This window comes from Nannospalax galili, unplaced genomic scaffold (genome assembly GCF_000622305.1).
Source record: "Nannospalax galili isolate Female #2095 unplaced genomic scaffold, S.galili_v1.0 scaffold1798, whole genome shotgun sequence".
Lineage (NCBI taxonomy): Eukaryota > Metazoa > Chordata > Mammalia > Rodentia > Spalacidae > Nannospalax > Nannospalax galili.
This window is the reverse complement of record NW_008341341.1, coordinates 287,991-296,934: the sequence shown is the minus strand read 5'-3', so window position 1 is coordinate 296,934 and position 8,944 is coordinate 287,991. Positions and strand designations below refer to the sequence as shown.

Sequence of the window (8,944 nt, the reverse complement as noted above, 5' to 3'; positions counted from 1 at the left end):
GTGTGTGTGTCCCCATATGTCTTGGGTATGTATGGAGGTCAGAAGATAACCTGTCCTTCTACCATGTAGGTTCCAGGGATAGAACTTAGGTCACCAGGCTTGGCAGCAAGGATCTTTACCTGTGGAGCCATCTCTTCAGCTTCTAGTGTTATTTTTGAGATAGAGCTTTGCTAAATTGCCCAAGCTCAGCCTCCTAAGTAGCTGGGACTATATAAGCCTGTACCACCAGCCCCAGCCAGGAACCATGTAGTTTGGATGCATTCTGGGATCTGGTGTGAGATCATGACACCAGAAGCCCCAACCTCTGAAAAGAACAGAACAACACAGGGTTACTCCCCTTCCCTGCATTACCTACCTGGACATGGTCTCTGCTGACCTTTCCTCTGAGATTCTAGGGCCTAAAGAACTTTCCATTCCAACACTTCTATGAAGTCTGGTCTCTAAAATACATCTTGGCTGCCCTCATTGCCTTTTAGGTAGCACCATCTCCCCTCCCCTCCCAGATGTTTCTCTTTTTCTGTGGCACTGGGGATCAGGGCCTTGCAGAAACTAGGCAAGTGCTCTACCACCGCGTTTACACCCTCCCGCCCAGTACCTCTTTCCCTCTTACTGTTCCTTCTCTTCATCTCTAATGGAGCCCCAGTTCTCACCAAGCCCCTCTCCCAATCTCCTGTTTGTAGTAAGTTCCCATCCTTCCTCTTAGCCAAGGGGCCCCCTCTATGATCTGTTGTTAGCCCTCCAAATTCCTTTTTGCTTCATGGGTCTCCCCAGCCCAAGTCCTTTAGTTACTACAAGCACAACCCTTTACTACCCTTCTTCCCCTTAAGATCCATCTAGTGCTGAGCTGCAATCACATCACTGTATAATCCCCCCAGGCCCTCCCCTCTGTGCCTCAGCAATCCTCCACCCCTTCACCCTCAGACTGAACCCTGACTGCCTGGGAAGCCAGCTCAACCCAGCCCCCTTCACCTGCCAGCCCCACCTGGCCAGACTCCTCTTCTGCCCCCTCAGCAGCCACTGAAAACAAAATGTCTCCCTGTAGGCAGTTCTTGAGGATGGGATGCAGCCTTCTCTCGAGTTGGTCTATCCTAGCTGCCCACTTCGTTTTTTGTTTTATTTTTTTGGTGCTGGGGAATTGAACCTACAGCTTGTTCCTGCTAGGCAAGCACTCTGTCTACCACAGTCTCTGTCTACCACAGTACTACTTAACTGAGCTCCCACCTCCCCCACTGGGTTTTCTAATGCCTCCACCCGCTCTAACCATCCTCCTTCCCCCTCCTCTTCATCTCAGAATGACCTTGCCAGAGCCCTCCCACTCCACTCTCCCAGCACAGCAGTGTCTATAGCAGTTAGGCCTACCTGGGCCTTCAACCTCCTGCCACCCTCTCCCACCTCTGCTCTAGAAGGTACTCATTTTTCTGCTTACCACCCTAGGCGTGGCTTTTTAAGAGCTTTCTCCTCTGGAAAGCCCCTTCCCTGGCCCTTGGCAGGTCTTTCTGCTTCCTGCCTCCACTTCCAGCTCCACAGGGGATTGCCAGCTTGAGAGTGTTGTCTCCCCACAGCAGACAGGAAGTTCGGCATCTTGGGGATGCTCAGCAGATAGGTCTTGACATTAGGCAGAGAACTAAGTTGTGACCTGTAAGAATCCTCACACCTCTTTCAGCAGGGGTGTCCAGAAGGTGGAGCATGTTTCCCTCTCAGAGGGTTGGTTCCTCTGACTACCCCAAGGCCTGGGCAGGAATGCTAAGACACATGGAGCAAGCCCTAGTGTCACACCCTGAGCCCCACTGAGGAGGACAGGAAAGTTGCTCAGCAGAACTTTAACAAAATGGGTGGTTGGTGGCAGGGCATGGTGGCACATACCTTTAATCCCAGCAGAGGCAGGCAGATCTCTGAGTTCAAGGCCAACCTGGTCTACATAGTGAGTTCCAGGACAGCTGGGGCTATAGGGAGACCCTATCTCAAAATGAACCCACCCTCCCATAAGAAAAAAAAAAGGGGGTGGTTAGAAAACCTGCTCCTAAAAACACTACAGACCAGGTCAAAGTGGGTATGGTTTGAGTGAAGGAAAGTTAAGAGCTAGTCCTCAAACAGCTCAGCTTTTCCAGCCCAGCAGAGGCATGCTTAGGGTTAGTTGTTTTTCAGTTAAACAAAGCTAGGAGGAAACACAGGCATAGCATTTAGTGTTCAGGGTAGAAAGAAAGAGGAAGGTAGAGAAACATTGGGGTGCCTGGTCTGGTCATACCTTTTCTCCATTAGCAGATAGGTATGCTGGAGTAAAATGGGGGCCTATAGACAGGGGAGACCCTATACAGCAGGGCGACTCCAGTAGGTAACATCTTGCAAATGTTCTTGGACTTAGTATGGAGTGTCCCAAAGAGAGAAATCTTAGAACCATGAAAGAACTGTGGGGCCTGAAGGCCAAGGAAAGAGACACAGGATAAATGAATAATAGACTAAGAAGGCCCAAGGACTTGGAGTTGAATGGGGAAATCCAGAAGAGACCTAAGGCCAGGCACACAGTGGGGCTCCTCAGGGAAAGGAAGCTTAGGCTTTGGGAGCCATGGGTTTGGGATAGAAGCAGGCCAGCTCTCACAGTCACAGGAGCCCAGGACCTACAGCAAAGTCAAGAGGCAGAATCCAGTGGTGCATGTGTGTAATACCAGCACTCAGGAGGCTGACACAGGAGGACAGTTTCAGGCTAGCCTGGGCTACAGGGTGAGAAACCAAATGAAACAAAACAACCTCAAACCAAAAGAAGAATTAAGAAAACAACTCAAAATAACCAAAACCAGGAGGCAGAATTCCTGAACTTGGGGCATGATGCATGGGCCAGAATGTTCTAGGGAGCAGAATGGAGATGCTCAGAAGCGCGTGCCGGAGGTGGGGGGGGTGCACAGAATCTTGGGTAAGATGTGGGTAGGGCGACCCAGCTACCAGGGGGAACTTAGAGGTAAGAACACATGAACTCAACATAGGTATTTCAACACCTCTGGTGGAACCAGTGACTGGTGACAAAAGTAAGCCATGTCCTTTCTGCCCCTCCATCCTCATGCACCCCCCTTTCACAAGACACCAGGGAAAAGATGGGTTTTTTTTTTTTTTTTTTTTTTTTTTGCTTTTTTTCATTTCTTTTTAATACAAACTTGGATCTTTGGGTGTGTCCTGCCAACAGAAAACAACAACAACAGAAGAGAAAACCCAAAAGAGTGAAAAAAACAAAGAAAAAAAAACAAAAAAAAGAAAAAAAGAAAAAAAAGCTCCCGCAAGAGGTTCTTCTCCCTCCCCCCCACCATGCGAATTTGCACACCACGGGACCACAGCAGGTTTACAGAATGCAATATACAATCCACGATTTATAATAAAACAGTATATACAATAAATAGGATATTGTTCATTTTTGTCAAACGACCTGTAGATAAATTTCTCAGTGCATACTTGCAGGGGCTCTGGACACCTTGAGGCCCTGCTTGCAAACTCTTGCACACGCGCTCTCTCTCTCGCTCGCTCTTTTTTTTTTTTGTCTTTTTCTAAAACTGTTTTGTTTTTAAGTTTTGTACATTTTTAAAAAGTATTTACAATTGCTGGTTTTGTGCAGAAAGGGCTCACCTTCGGCTTCTGTGTGGGGGTGGGGGGGGTGGGCTGCAGGGAGTGCAAGGGGCAGGTGGGAGGCAGAGGGGCAGGCGCTCCTGCCAGAGGACGATGTGGACGCTGGGAGGGGTCTTGGCATTGGTTTTCTGAAAGCTGCAAAGAAACACAAGAGGCAGGAATCAGCAGCAGACAGACACTGAACTCTGAGACTGGGGATGAGGGGTGGAAAGAGGGGGCTTGGCTCAATTCCCACCAAGATTCTGCTTCCTTCTCCAAATGGGGCCCCATGTGACTTTGGGACTATGGGTGGTCTTCTCTGAGTTCAGTTTCCAGATTTGGTAGTTGGTTTGTTCCTTTTTTTCACATAAGGTCTTATGTAGCCCAGGCTTGCCTCAAACTTGCTATGTATTAAGGCTAGCCTTAAGCTTCTAATCCTCCTGCCTTAGCTACCTAAGAGCTGGGATTACAGGTGCAGTTTCCCCATTTGTAAATGCCAAAGATTATACCAAGGGGTAAAAAATGGTCTGGATGAAGTGTTAAGATCTCAAAGCAGGATTTGCTGAATCTGGGCTCTGGAGTTAGACACAGGTGAGTTCAAATGCCAATGCTGCCACTTAATACTTATGTGACTTTGAGCAAAAGCTAAGCTTCTGTAAGCTCAGTTTACTCATTATTTTGTTTTGTTTTGTAGACAGGGTCTTACCATGTAACTTTGGCTGGCCTAGAACTCACAGATATGCCTGCCACTACTTCCCAAGTGATGGAATTAAAGGCATGTGCTACCATCCCTGTCTAAGTTTATTCATTATGAAGGAGAAGAAAATAGAGCTCATGGTCCATGAGCTGTATAATCTCAACACTTAAGCAACAAGATCTTGAGTTCAAGGCTAGCCTGGGCTGCATGGTCAGACCATCTCATAAGAATCAAATAAGCAACAGGGCTAGGAGATATAGCTCAGTTGGTAGAATCCTTGCGTAGCATGCATTAAGTCCTGGGTTTGATTTCTAGCACAGCATAAACCAGGTGTGGTAGTACATACCTATCAACCCAGCACTTGTGGCACAGAGGCAAGAGACACAAAACCTTGTCTTAAAACAGAGGGCAGGGTATGGTGGGGCACGCCTTTAATCTTAGTACTGAGGAAGCAGAGGCAGGCAAATCTCTTGAGTTTGAGGCCAGCTTGGTCTACATAGTAAATTCTAGGCCAGCTGGGGCTACAGGAGGACCCTGTCCCAAAAAAACAGAAACAACAAAAAACAGCAAACACACACACACACACACACACACACACACACACACACACACACACACAAGAGGGAGCTAGAAAGAGGGGTAGTGGTTAGGAACACTGGCTGCTCTCACAGAGGACCCGGGTTTGGTTCCCAACATCCACCTGGCAGCTCACAACCATCTGAAATCCCAGTTCCAGAGGATCTGATGCCCTCTTCTAACCTCTGTGGGTACTGCATGACCCAGGTGCAGGTAATACATTCATACGCATAAAATAAAAATAATATTAAAAAAAAAGAAAACAAAGCCTTAGTCTGCTCCCCATAGATCCAGTGGTTTAAGGCAGAGAAAACCTGAACATAAGTGTGTAATACATTAAAGTAATTATCACTTTTATTAGTTTCATGGGCCCAGTAGCGTTCCCCAAACCTGAGTTTCCAAATGTGCATGTATATGTATGTATGTGTGTGTGCTTCAAATCTAGATTGTTCTAAGGAATGACAGACAAAGCCTCAGCACAGCACTGCATGGGTATCAACCACTGCTCCCATTTTTTCTGAATCCATCCCTCTTCCCAGCCCCACTCGGCCATCCTGATCCTTAAAGAGATGAAGTGATGAAGAAGCCTGAATAAAGGAATGAAGAAGTTATCCCACTGTGTTTGGTGGAGACACTGTCTTCCTGAAGTTCAGAAACCGCCCCAGTCCCCACATCCAGTCCCCACTCGAGGTAAGGGTAGGAACTTCATTTTGCTAGACAGTTCTAATTTTGTGTGTGGAACTCAACTTTCCTATCTAGACCACCAGCCTGTTGGACCCTCTGGATCTATAGTTCTTCTTCTGGTACAAATGACGAAGTACCCAAGATAGGGCTGGCTTAGTCATTCCTAAGACCATGGGCCATTAGTCACCCTGCTCTCAGAGCCTGGGACTCTGACTTCCCACCCCCAGTGTAAGACTACTTCCTCCAGAATCAGGGCCAGGGCTGGGGCACTAAACTGCCTAAGTCTCCTCTGCCCAGCATCCATCCTCCCTCAGAGCCAGGCAGTGACAGAAAGCCTCTCTCCCTTGTATTTTCTTGGCTTTCCTCTCCAACAGGGCCACATTGACATTCTGCTCAGCCTCAGCTGCTGTCTGCTGGGCAATCAGCCCCAGGGATGACTTTTGTCCTGAGGTTGGACTTGCCAGGGCTCTCCTGAGGGCCAGGGGGACCAGGTGGGCTCCTACAGGGAAGGGCCAGCACCTCATCCTGGTGATCTGGCCAGGCTGTGAGCAGGGACATGAGGGAGGATGAGGGCTGCATGCTGTGATACCAGCAGGTCTGCACCACAGTAGGGGGATGGTACTGGGGTGGGGGGAGCCAGTATGCCTGCAAGGTGACAGCTGTAGCACAATTGGGACAGTCGTCAGAAAAGCAGCTTTTGGGAACAGGGGTGCTGTGGGGATGAATGTCAGCTCTACACAGTTAGGGTGACAAGCAGGACCAGCTGCAGAGATGAGGGGACAGGACTATGTTATGTGGGGTGCCAGGTTCAGCAAACATTGGGGGCTTCGATCCAGAAGCTGGCTTTACTGCAGTTGAAGGACAGCTGCCGAGCTGAAGAATCTTCTGGGTGACTAGTAGAGACAGAGTGGGCTGTTGCAAGCTACTTGGCACACTGACAGTGATGAACCCTAGCTTTGCCCACTCTCCTCAAGGGCCTGGAGCAGGCTGGGAGCTTCTGCACAAATCCCTGATGCTCCCACCCCCACCAGCCCTTAGCCACTGCCAGTGACCCTCTGTAAGCCAGGTCTCCATGGTGATCTCAGCCCAGCAGGCAGCTCCTGCCAGAACCTTCCCTTCCCCTGGTGCCTGCGGCCAGGCAGCAGGATTCTTTCTCACCCTCTGCTAAGCCGCCTAGAGCACCTCACCTTCCCCTCCCACCATCTTCCCAGCTTCCAGGACTTGGCTAGCCAGAGGCTCAAGCAGAATCTGGGGGAGGGTGGTGGGTTCTTGGTGAGGGGGAGATGGGAGAATGCTGTGCTGGGTAGAATTCAGATCTCACCAGGCTCAACTCTCCAAAACCAGACCAAATACTATAGTGCTAGGCAGCCCACTACAGGGGACTAGGGATGAGGCAGAGAACATAAACAGCTCTGGTCTCACTCTTAAGAGCCTCCTGGAGTGGAGGGGGAACAAAACAGACAGATCCCAATCAGACACTCCACGCAGGGAGATGGCTGTGCCAAGGGAAGTCTTGTGGGGCTCAGGAAGAATAGGGGTGTTCAAACCAGTCTGAGCAGGAGAACTGCAGCTCTTAACTTACTGCAGAGAACAGTGCCCAGCATGCTGGGGTGGCGCATGCCTGTGGACTGAATGACAGAGCCATGACTGATGGAAGGCTGGTCAGCATGTGTCAGGGTGTCCAGCTCACTCTTGCACACCTCCAGGATGCCTCCTCAGAGAGTGCCTTGTTACCATAGCTACCGGTGCACTTGTCATTCTCTACTCTATTCCTCCAGGCCAGAGACCTGTGTGTGGTACCTCTGAACTCTCAGTCCCAGGTTGGTATCAAGCCCCAGGATACCAACCACTGTTCCTAAGACTTAACTTTTTAGTGCCTCCACAAGGAACCTCAGAGCCACATTCTCTGTGTCCTCATACTCTAGCAGGTTTAGCAACTGAGGTGCCAAGGATTTCAGTGGTCTCCTCCTGACAGTGGCGGAGGGGACAGGGTAGCTGAGTAGAGATTCAAAGTGCTACAGTTGATACAGAAATCAGGCTGCCCAGGGAGTCATTCTCCCCACAAGTGGAGCGTACATTCACAAGTCTATCTAAGCAGCCATGTATTCACACCCACTACCTGCCATGGCATGTGCTAAGCTTGCCCTCCACTCTCTAGTCTATGCTCTCAGAAGAGGATTTCAATGTCAAACAAGATACCAGAGCACAAGACAGAGTGAGACCAATTTGCTGTGTGACCCTCTCTGGGCTTCAGCTCCCTTTCTGTAAAGTAAAGGGGTTGCATAGGTGATGGGAGAGATCTTCAGGCACTGAGATGGTGTTCCAGAGACAAGGAGTCAAAGGCAGACTGAAGCTGCCTTAAGAATAAGTCACTTTTCTGGCATTTTCAGGCTGTCAGGCCTGTGAGGCACCTAAATGCAGAGAAGATATTGCTTGGGGCTCAGACTACACCCAAAAGGCAGAAATACCATCAGGAAGGGTGGGGCCTAGGGCCCACTGAAGGTGGGGACACAAGGAGGGACTCAACTGGGGAGACTAGTGGTGTGGGGTAGCTCTTCTTTCTTTTTTAAGCTTTTAAAATTTTTTATTCATTATTTTTATTTTATGTGTATGTATGTATTGCCTGCATGTAGGTAAGTACACCCGTGTCGTGCAATGCCCTCGGAGGTCAGAAGAGGCTGTTGGCTCCCTTGGGACTAGAGTTACAGACAGTTACTAGCTGCCACATGGGTGCTGGGATTCAAACCCAGGTCTTCTGCAAGAACAACCAGTGTTCTTAAGCTCTAAGCCAGCTCTTCTGTTTTTCAAAATTAGTGTCCACTATGGGCCAGAGGCTTTAAACTGGCTCTGGTAGTTAATTCCCCCATAAGGATCGTTCCCTGCCTCCTCCACTGCTCGATAAAGAGATCTAAAACACTAATGGGACAAAATGGAGTTTTTACCTATAGACACCCATCAATCTGGTGTGACTATGATCCCCACCTGCCAATGTCCATTCTTTCTTATCCCGAGAGATCAAGTCCTCATGCCCATGTCATACACATACACACTTTCACACACATATGTCTTTCCTGCTGGGGGCATCCTATGTAAGGACAGGTGCCAACCAAGGATGTGATGGGTATGCAACTGAAGCGGAGGCTGAAGACAAAGGAATTGTTCTGAAGTTCCATTCAGTGCTTCTGTGACTTGTAGCTGCTGAGTCCTCTGTAAACTGGGAGGGCCTCTGAACGCCAACTTGGACTGGTCCTGACAGCTTCAATAGGGTTACTGACACACCCCTTCTATGTCCTGCTCTTAGGAGTACTTCCTGAAGACTGGGGCCCAAGTTCTTTTCCTTCCCCAGCATTTACCCTTTCCTCTTATTCTCTTAGCCCTCTTGTCTTTTTCTTTTTTTTT

The 8,944-nt window shown here is 49.1% G+C and overlaps 1 protein-coding gene across 11 annotated transcripts in view; it reads right to left on the bottom strand.

Moving 5' to 3' along the window:
- Positions 1 to 3,336: 3,336 nt before the first annotated feature.
- Positions 3,337 to 8,944, bottom strand: part of Ahdc1 (AT-hook DNA binding motif containing 1) — a 67,712-nt gene continuing 62,104 nt past the window's right edge. For all 11 annotated transcript variants that reach the window (XM_029565205.1, XM_029565204.1, XM_008836760.3 and 8 more), the window contains one exon: positions 3,337 to 3,744. The gene's annotated coding sequence lies outside the window, so the exon portion shown is untranslated. The remainder of the gene's footprint in view (positions 3,745 to 8,944) is intronic.